Here is an 11,015-nt window from a genome sequence, read left to right as displayed (position 1 = left end):
TGTTAAATAGGTCACTGTGTGTGTTCGAGTCCTTGCGTGACATCGAACGCCCAACCGGCACCCTCGTCGGACCTACTTACACCAGGTGAGTTCATACCCCTGAATGAACCTTTTAAATGTTTTTACATGTTTTATAGGGGGGGGGATACAAATTAAACATGCCAGTTATCATATCAATCACATGTGATTGATAACTCGCATGCACAAGTTTTTACCACACTTTACACTATTTTACCGAGTAGGACACTATAATGATTTTCAAAAGGGATTTCAATTGTTTCAAACTCTTACTTATACTGTTTTATTCAAAAAAATCATTTCAAACCGATTTATAATGGTTCCAAGGATTTCTAAAGGTTTTCACACTGATTTTACCAAAGAATACAAAATGCGATTTTCCTAAATATAAAGGTTTTCCAAGGTTTTCATCAAATTTCTCTTTCACGTCGAATACTTATACTTGTTAGTTACCGCTACTTCGCTTTCACTTATTGTAAACTCCTACTTGATAACGCAATTCTTTCATGATACACTTATACCTGATGGACGCTTATACTTATTCACATTCTTACTTAGTGATACGATTCTACTTCACTTATACTTGATATCGCCTCTACTTCACTTATACCTGATACGCTCTTACTTCACTTATTGTCGTCTCTACTTCGTGATACGCTTATACTTATTCGACACTTCTACTTCACTTGCGACCGCTCCTACTTCACTTGTTAGACACTCCTACTTCACAAGAATCACTTCTACTTGACACACACTCAGTCGTAGTTAGATGTATGTCTGTGCTTATATAGGTACATATAAGTAATGATTGAAAGACTTAGGAAGGCTCGTCCGCCCTATTTCATTTTCTTCGTTGAGATGTGGTCTGGTGGGATCGGATGGCCGTTCGAAGTTCGTTTGATTCATTAGTTATATATTATGTATATGAGTATGGACATACAGGAATTCTCTAGTCAGTTCAGTTGAGAGTCTCTACCTCTAGTCTACACTTACATTAGAAACACACTACCCACTATTTGGAAATCTCTACCTCTAGTTTAGCACTTACACACTACCCACTATTTGGAAGTCTCTACCCACGATTTGGGATGCATCTTCAGGACACGGCCTTCTCCGTCGTCTAGTTGGTAACCAGAATCTCCTGTAGGGAGAGCGGACATTGTGTGTATAGATCTATACGGGATTGACAACCCCGCACCCAGACTGCTAGCTACAGTCCCGGCCTACCAAGCCAACGGGTGACAAATGTCACATTATAGACGCTTGTAGGGCGTCTGGAACTCTAGTCAGTATGGTTACGAGTATCCCGGGTTACCTTATAATTCATTGGCTTTAAGGTAACGGTATTTCACCGGCAATTTACACTGTATGCTGGTAACTTATTTTCAGAGTCACACTGTTTTGACCTTACAAGACGTATCTTTCATTTGATACTGTCGGGGGTCTGTATTCACTGTTTTGACCTTACCAGCTGTACCTTTCATTTGGTACCTTCTGGGGTCTGCGTCTCTATTTGTTAGACTGAACCAGGCGTGTCGTTCATTTGATACTTTCCTGGAGTCTATGATTCCTTTGCCTTAGTCAGCAGTCCTCACTGCTGAGGCATATATTATTCCCTGATGTCTCTTGCTTTCTTTAATAATCAAATTCAGTATTTTGATAATGATAGCAATTAAGGGAAAACTACTTTTTACCACATAACACTGACCAGTCTTGGTAGAAGGCTGCTTTTATTAAAGAAAATATAGGATTTTCTGGAAAGAACTCTAATACACAGTAAACACTTAAACTACTACTTTACAAAGTTATTTGAATAAAATGTCACTAAATACTTATGAACTCACTAGCATTTGTAAAAATGCTGATACTCGCTTTTCAAATAACTTGTATTCTCAGGTCAACAATTAGACAGGTACACCCCCGGAGCTGTTGATGAAGATGGCTTAGTACCTTGCTGTACTTACTATATTTGTTTGTATATTTTGATACCTTGTAATGTAACCATGTAAAATTATTACTATTAATGCAATGTTTTGTTGTAGTTTGATTACTATATGCATGTGTTGTGATACTTGACATGACGTCATCCACCCCAGAACGTTTCCGCCGTTCCGGTTTTGGGGTGTGACACTGGGAATGTTGGGTGTCGTTTTCCCAAAGGAGCTGGCAGTTGACTTGGTTCTTAAGTCAGTTCCCGAGTCATATGGTCAGTTTGTTAAAGACTAATATATGACAAATCATGACGTGACCCTTATTGATTTGACTTATTTGCTAATTGCTACTGAAGCAACAATGCTTTGGTGCACCTATCAAGTAGATTTGTCTGGAAGATCTACCTCCCAAATTTCCATGAACATTGGTGATAGGAAAGGTGATAGTCCGGAAATGGTTTCCCCTCCGAAAGGAGAGAAACCGGCCATGGTCTAAAAGTTTGATCATAAGAGAAAGGCGAATTCTGATATAGTCCCATGTGTCATTACCAAAGAGTCCATATGTTTCTATTGCCAAGAGAAGGGGCATTGAATGCGAAGCTGCCGTATCTACCTGAAAGATCACAAGGATAGTAAAGTTAAATTGTATGACTCTACTTCAGGTAAATCCACTATCTAACTCTATTAAGTTCCTATTTATAGATTCTTAATACATAATGTGATAAGATTGCATTTTGATGTTTTGTAGGATCAAAGAGAAGGAAGGAATCTTAAACAAGAAGCAAGTTGAATTTGATTGTGAGAGATGGAATTCAATCACGTGTTTTGATGATCGGATTTTTGAGATGCTACTTGAGAGTTACGATAGATTGCTTAGGAATATTTAGAAACATAGTTTTGCATATGCATTCATATTGTAAGGACAAGTTTTCCACATTTTATCAATAAAATAAAATTTTGATTTTATCTTATTTTACGTTTCCTTGCAATGGCATTTGTGAAAATTGATGTTTATATTTCTATTGTTAGCAATATTGAAAAGGATTTGATTCTTAGTTATATCTTTTGTGGTGGTGTCTTAATTTACCAAGTGAGGAAGGATTCTCATCACCCAAGTTTCAATTGGACAGAAACTTGGAATCATGCAATATTGAATTATGTGATGTATGAGAATCTTGATCTTTGGGAAATTAAGACTAATTCCTTGTTAACATGTATATGTGAGTCAAGTGAAAGATTAAAGGATCTAGTAACATTGATGTAGACTGGTCAGATCCAACACAAAGGATGATAAAGGCTATTCATCATGATTTACTAATGGTTCAGTAAATATGATTATACTTTCAAGATTAAGTATAATTCTAATACCTTGAAATGTTTTAAAGTATAGTAGAACGAATAAAAGGAATCAATTAGGCAGAAAGATAAAAAATTCTCCAGTCTAAGAGGAAAGGAGAGTACTTTAGTATCATGTTTTATGATCATCCTAATGATTATGGAACCATGTCACAATTGATCCTCTAAGGACACCTTAGTGCATTTACATGACTAAGAAGAGGTATTAGGAATTGTTGAAATGGTTAAATCAAGAAGATGAGTCATACTTCGTTCCAAGATCAAGTTTTAGAGTCATACTATAGTAACTACCTTGAGTAACATGTTCTAAGTAGGTTTATAACACCTCATGAAATGTGGTGTAGAAATGTATTCTAACTCTTTCACATCTGAAATCGGTAGTTATGATGTTTTGGTTAAAACAAAGACCAACTAAGACCAATTAAATGAAGTGTTTTCTTGATAAGAGCTCACACTAACTCTTGAATATTTATTTATCAAAAAAATGTTTCTTTGACAGAGAATCTTATATGTCAAGAGGTCATTGGGAGTCTTAATGATCTTTAATAGTTTCAAGAACTAATCAAGAATAAACCTTTTAGTTATCTCTAGCACATGACCTTAGGTTAAAAACCTATCGTGTTGACATATTCTTATTTCTGTGCCTATTCCTGTTAAATTGACTATGCATGTGAGTTCTATGAGTTCTAATTTGATTGCATAAGGTAAAGCACCTTGATCAGTGAAAGTACATTGATTAGTGTAGGTGAGCTGCTCAATAACTTGGAAGCACTCGTAGGCCCTTGTGCTGCCGGATGGGAAGAAATTAAGAATAAGCAGGTTCAGTCCATATGAGTTTAGATTTGTCATAAACCTTGTTTTATGATAGTGGTTGGAAATGACAATTTCACATGGATAGGATCACATACACCATAAAAATCTAAGAGGCAAGAGGTTTCTCTCTAGTTCATGAAAATGATTGTGAAGAAACACTTTCGCTAGTAGATTTTGAAGGATTAGAGTTAGCAGTTGTGGTAATTACGTTCTCAAATTCGAGTATGATTATGAAATCCATTTTCATAGTTTGAATTGTGAGAAATGACAAATAGTTTGAACATTCGAGGCTTATTGTTATGAGTTCTGAAAGGGTTTAGACACCAACATAAGCTATCTAATGAATGGTGTATGAGTTGAGAAGTCTAGGAGAAGAATTATCAAAGCACCACGTATCAGAAATATGAACTTTGGTAAGAAAGTCAATAGGTATTGATTTCTAGAAGCCCAACTGATTTATGAGTACATGTCAAAGCTAGTGGGAGCATACTTGTTATGCTGATAAGAACATAATTGTTATGCTAGTGGGAGTGTAATTATTACGTTAAGTGTTGCAAGTTAGTAATTCTATTTATAAGAAACAAAGTTTTAAATTTGCAAAGTTGTAGAATTTGGAAATTGTTTCGCTATAGTAAGGCTTAAGGGAGAGAGATTTTATACTTCATTTCGAATCTAAAAGCTTAGATTGAAATTTTAATAGAACTTAGTCATGGACATATATGAATATCATGTTGAAGTGATTCAACATAGGAAGATTCAATATATGGAAATATTATAGCAAACTACTGTAAGGTCTTTATGTGAAACATTATGAATCGTATCCCATATGCTTTGGGTATATGATCAATTGCATATGCTATAATATTCTCCTGTTCTGATTTTTCCAAATGCCCAGTGCATTAAGAGGGAAAAGGACTGGAACCAAATCTGACTAAAGTTGTTAAACAACTGTCAAGGAAAATCTAAAGTTTACCAAAGATTCGTGGCTTAGGACAGTTGGAAGTATAGTAATTGATGAACCATATTGATATAATTCTGAATAGATAGGATTCTATTAAGAATGGATAGTCATATGGAAATTATGGAAATGTTTCCATAATAGGAGTTGGATATTAAGAATCTATGGTTAAGTTAGAAATTTTTATGCAAGAAGGATGTTCAAGAAATGTACCTAGAATGTGAGACTTCATTTCCGGGAATTGTCTTGTTACAATTTCTAATGGAACGCTTTGTAATATCGTTGGTTAAGTCTTTGTGACTTTGGAGCCTCGACATTACAAAAGGATCATTGCATGAAAGGTTAAACTCTAACACATTCTACTAGTGGCAAGAATTTTCTATTCTTACACTTATAAGGGTTAGGGAATTGTGTAATGAGCATCATTGGAAATGTGTTCAACTAAATTCACAAAGGAAGGGCCATAGATAGACACAGTGTGCGTGCTTTGAGCATGGGATGACTATTGTTTTAATTCAAGTATTGAGTTGATTAGTCGAAACAGTAAATAATGAATAAGGTCTAATTAATATGGTGATTAAATAATAAGTGTTTTATTTATATTCAAAAGTTTTGAGACCATATTGCATTAGATTATTCTTGTGTTTCACTTTGCATGTTTTACTTCCCGAATAACTAGGCTATTCAAACATCCACAGTCGATCATACTTTGGAAGTAAGTAATGAGGTAAGACTGTCATGAATCCGACTGTAGATTGTCTAAGTGCTTAGACATAGAAAATGTTTGTTGTAGTGTTCGTGAGTACTCCTGAAATAAGAATTTGGGTATTGGATTAAACCCACGCTCATTTGAATCACTTCATGGATTTTATCATGAGTGATTATGAGACGATAATATCTTATATTCTTGAAACAGAGACATATAGTTGTTGTTTACAAGTTGGTTGTGCATTGATAATACGTAAACGCATCAGTAAATTGATGTTATAAAACGTATTATTGTGTGTGATTTGATGAGTAAATAGTACAAGCATATGAGTTGAAATTTATCCGTTCCTTTTAACCTAGATAGGATACAAGTGATATTTGTGGGCCCCCCGATGATTTAATGATGACACCCTAAGCGCTTGGCCAAGCCTAGACTAAGTTGATGTGTTCAATTATATTCTGAGTTAGTCGTCGTAAATCGGAAGTCAGGAAACAAAACCTGGACAGAGAGAATGATTACAATCCATGTCTTGTGTCCATACGATATATTGTAGAAAGGAGGAATATTTGATCACTTATCTAAAGGACGCGTTAATAATAAAATCAGAGTTCAACAACGGATTTTGAAAGATACGATTGCTGATCAGATTCTGAAGTTATACTTGCAATAATAGTTATTAGACTTATCCAAGTGGGAGACTATTGGATTAAGTGTCTAAGCCCATAACTATATTTGGTATGTACTTGATTTGGTTATGAGCATGGTCCTTTTGGGTTGCATTCACTCATGCAACTTGATAGGATGACTAGTGGAGATAGAGAGAGTAGGATTTATTATAAGAATAATAAAGTGGTACTCAAAATGAATTTGTTAATATATTATAAGATTAATATATTATTTGGAAATCATATTATTAATGAGTAATTAATCAGAAATTAATTTGATATTCATTTTGGGATTAAAGGAACTGATTAATAATGGATGGACTGTTTTGCAAATCATTGATAGTTGCAAAACTAGGCTGATGGACTCCATAGAGTGGAGTGGACGAAATTTATGGGTAAGCCTGATGTGTGTAAAATGCACTAGTTTTAATCCTACTAACTTAAACACAATGACAAACACACGAAAGACAGTGTACCTATCGATTAGCAATTTGGTTCAGGTAAGTAGGGTATCGAACACAGGGAACGATAAACAATTAAAATAAAAGCTAATATTATCTAAATAAAACAATTAATAGTGTTAGGATTAAAACCCTAATTGAGATTTGATGAACAAGATGCGGAAAATAAGAACAAACACAAATATGAAGATTATGTCGAATGATCACTCGATTTATTCAAACAAGAGGAATAAATTACACTTAAAGCATAGACTAAAGAATCTAACAATACATAAGAAACCTCACGTGGCGGCTACATTTTGCCTCACTCTTAACCCTAATAATGAATAATACATGACTATTTATAGGGAAAAGACAAGTCTTGGGCTTTTAACCAAGAATTCATCAAAGGGGCCCATTGCCATCATCCATGGAGTGCTTTGAAACCCTACAATCTCCCCCTCAAAGTATGGAATGGATGACAATGCTTTAACTTTCAAAACAAGCATCTAGCAAATAAAAAGATCTACAACGAGGAATATATGAAGCAATCCACGAATCTTGATTCTTCAATAGTCTTCAAACACGGGCTCTAGGATATATAAATCAAGCACTGAAGTAATATCTTTAAACTTCATTTTCGAATGTAATCCCAAAGAATCTTCATGAAAACCAAACCTGCCATAAAAACACATTTCAGAACAAAGAAACTGAATCACTTCTTGTCTTTGAAGAGCTCCCCCTCCAAGTCACAATAATCTTCAAATAAGCTAATGATATAAGCCATCAAAAAAATATCATGTAACAACCCAAACTTTAAGATTCGTAACGCCACTTGATCGAGAAAATACTAGAAGTCGGAGATATAACAAGTCCTTAGCCGAGCTCGATGAAGAACTTCTACTGTAAAGGATACTTCTCTGTCAAAGCTTTAGCAGAGCTCGATGAAGAACTTCCACTGTAAAAGCTACCTTCATAATTCTACCACAAGCTTTATCAAAAATCTTTCAAATTTGAAAAGTTACAAATCCAATTTCGAATGGCCATATCAAATTCTCCCCCGATTTATAATCAATAACATGATTATAAAGCCTTCAAATGGTCATGAGAATGATCTTGAATGGATAAAAAATTACTGTGCTCCCTCGCGACAAAATGATATATACAATGAAGTATAAAATCCGAAAAAAGTCGTGAAAACTTGACGTTATCACGAAAAACGACCTTTCAAACCGCCAAGACTTGATGGAATCTTTAATTTTCTGTTCACAAAAAAATATGTGCTTAAAAAATTTAGAACTGTTCACCAGCCCTTAAAATTGCAAATTTTTCGAAAAATGGGCTGAAATTGTCACTTGCTGAAAAACAGGGGCTGGAATTGTAATCATGCACCAATAAACCCCTTGATTTATAACAAAATCTGGAATTGGTCCAAAACCGCCAAAGCATGAAAAGTATAGGGACCAGATCGTCAAGTTCTTGAAGTTGCAGGGACCAAGTGTGAAACTTTGAGTTATCTTCTTCATTTGAGACCTGATAAAAGGATGCGACTGGAACGATGATTTTAAACGAATGGTCACAGACGAACCTACAAGTATGACTCCAATTAGTTTCATCTACTTTCCTTCCGAGCACAAGCGACTGAATCTAAGTTCGTTCCAAGATCGTCAATTATACACCCGAAGCGAACCCAACCGAACGTTCGGTTCCATTCGTTTCCATTTGAGACATTCGCTTCCAGGTCCGTTCCAAGCTTCATCAGGCGAATCACCTTTCGCTTTCGGTCCTTCCTTCGTTCGCTCCAACCACTAACAAACGACCTCAAGTTCGTTCCAGGTTCGCTTTTTCTGATGTTTGAGGGAGCTACGAATCCGATAATTTTTGCAGGTAAGAACATTCGTTCCAAATCAGTCGTTCACGACCCCGATGCGAATCGCAGTCAAATTTTGACTTTTGAAATGACCATTGTTCATCCCAATTGAATACCAATTCCGATTTCTTTCGTTCTCAGTGAGTTCGCTCGCACCAAGGAGTTTGCAATTTGGTCGTTCGTCCATAGTTCACCTTGTTTCACAGTCAATTTTGACTTTTCGTTTGACCACCAAGAACATCCTTAATTCAATCCAGTTAAATTCCAAACACGATTTCATTCCATTGAGTTCCCATTCAAATTGCGAAGCCCATCACCAGTACAGAAGACAACAAACAACGAATCTCAAAACAAAGAATAAATTTCAGATCAACAATTGCCATATTCTTCATCAGTTCTTCAAAGAACAACTATGAACACCATACCAGAATCATCACTCTCATAGTGACAAAATCGAAATAATCATCAATTTCTAACAGTTAATAAACTAACCTTGAAATTAATTGAATAAAGGATGAATCTGATGGCTCAAAAAAAAATGACGTGATAAGAAATTCGAATAACCCAGATCTCGTCATCACTCATGAACCAAATCAAAGATAGAAGGAAACAGTCGAATCTTAACATATAATCGATTTTCAAGCATAAATTAAACGAATGAATCCAAGAATAATAATCTCTGATTTCAAGATGGCATTATCAAAGATGAGCGTGAATAAAGAAGAATTGGAAAGAACAGGTAATAGGTTTGGGCTTATAAAGTTGACATGAAGCGCTTAATAGACTGGAATCACTGGATCCAAAGTAAGAATATGATAGAATATAAAAACGACCCACAAACAGCCGGAAGATGACGAATTAAATAAGAATCAGATTAAAAATACCAGATGAATAGTGATGAACAACATAAATCTCCATGAATAGTAACTTAAACAGAATTTTGATTCCAATACGCCAAAACACTAATAATCTTCAATAAATTGTGCAGAATATCATCAAATCAAGAACCGATTCTTCAAAAATCAATAGATCTTCAAAGACCCGCTCTGATACCACTTGTTAGGATTAAAACCCTAATTGAGATTTGATGAACAAGATGCGGAAAATAAGAACAAACACAAATATGAAGATTATGTCGAATGATCACTCGATTTATTCAAACAAGAGGAATAAATTACACTTAAAGCATAGACTAAAGAATCTAACACTACATAAGAAACCTCACGTGGCGGCTACATTTTGCCTCACTCTTAACCCTAATAATGAATAATACATGACTATTTATAGGGAAAAGACAAGTCTTGGGCTTTTAACCAATAATTCATCAAAGGGGCCCATTGCCATCATCCATGGAGTGCTTTGAAACCCTACAAATAGAAAAGGGGGTTTTCTTTAGTTTTGCAAAACCAGAAACTTAGTAATCAAATAACACTCAAACAAAATATAATTAACAACTAAGGGAACAAAAGACAACTAGATTCAATAAGATAAAGAAACTTCCATTCAGATTTGATTCACTTATTCCTATGGTTGATTTCGTGGCAAGTGCAATGGATTAATATATCAATGGTTACCTATTTCTAATGTGATTAGGTTCATGTTCACTATTACTAATCCTTAGCAAACAAATTAATTCAAACAGTAATAAGTTGATTAAACTAACAAGTTTCCTAGTATTCAGTTTGGATCAAGTAAGACTTGTAATATTAGTTAACTAAATTTGTCAATTTAACCAACTCATATGTGGTTGTTCATCACATATGCTAACATATCAACTTACTTATTAGTTAACTAAATTTGTCAATTCAATCAACTCATATGTGGTTGTTCATCACATATGCTCATATATCAACTTACTTATTTTTTAGTTAACCCTAGGTTCATGTTCACTAATACTAGGCTTACAATATTGTTTTCACAAAAACCATCTGATATAAGCAATTAAGAAGATGTTCATGCAACTTAATAAACTTGATTATTAACATAAAATAATTATTGTCAACACATAAGGGTCTTTAACAATCTTAACAAGACAATTCACCAAATCAAATTAATCCAAGCCATAAAATCAAACGATATTCATAAGTTTATCTAGTCTAAATAGAACTAAAGAGTTTTTAGCTCATATCTACAACAAATAACAAAATAAAAATGAAATCTAATGATTCAAACATGGTTCACACAAAAGATTAAGATAAAAGTAATGTTTGTTTGCCTTTGATCTCTACAAAATTGACCTCTAGGTTGAATTCTCA

The sequence above is a fragment of the Lactuca sativa genome, chromosome 8 (assembly GCF_002870075.4).
Source record: "Lactuca sativa cultivar Salinas chromosome 8, Lsat_Salinas_v11, whole genome shotgun sequence".
NCBI lineage: Eukaryota > Viridiplantae > Streptophyta > Magnoliopsida > Asterales > Asteraceae > Lactuca > Lactuca sativa.
The sequence above is the reverse complement of the archived record's forward strand: the minus strand, read 5'-3'. Positions refer to the sequence as shown.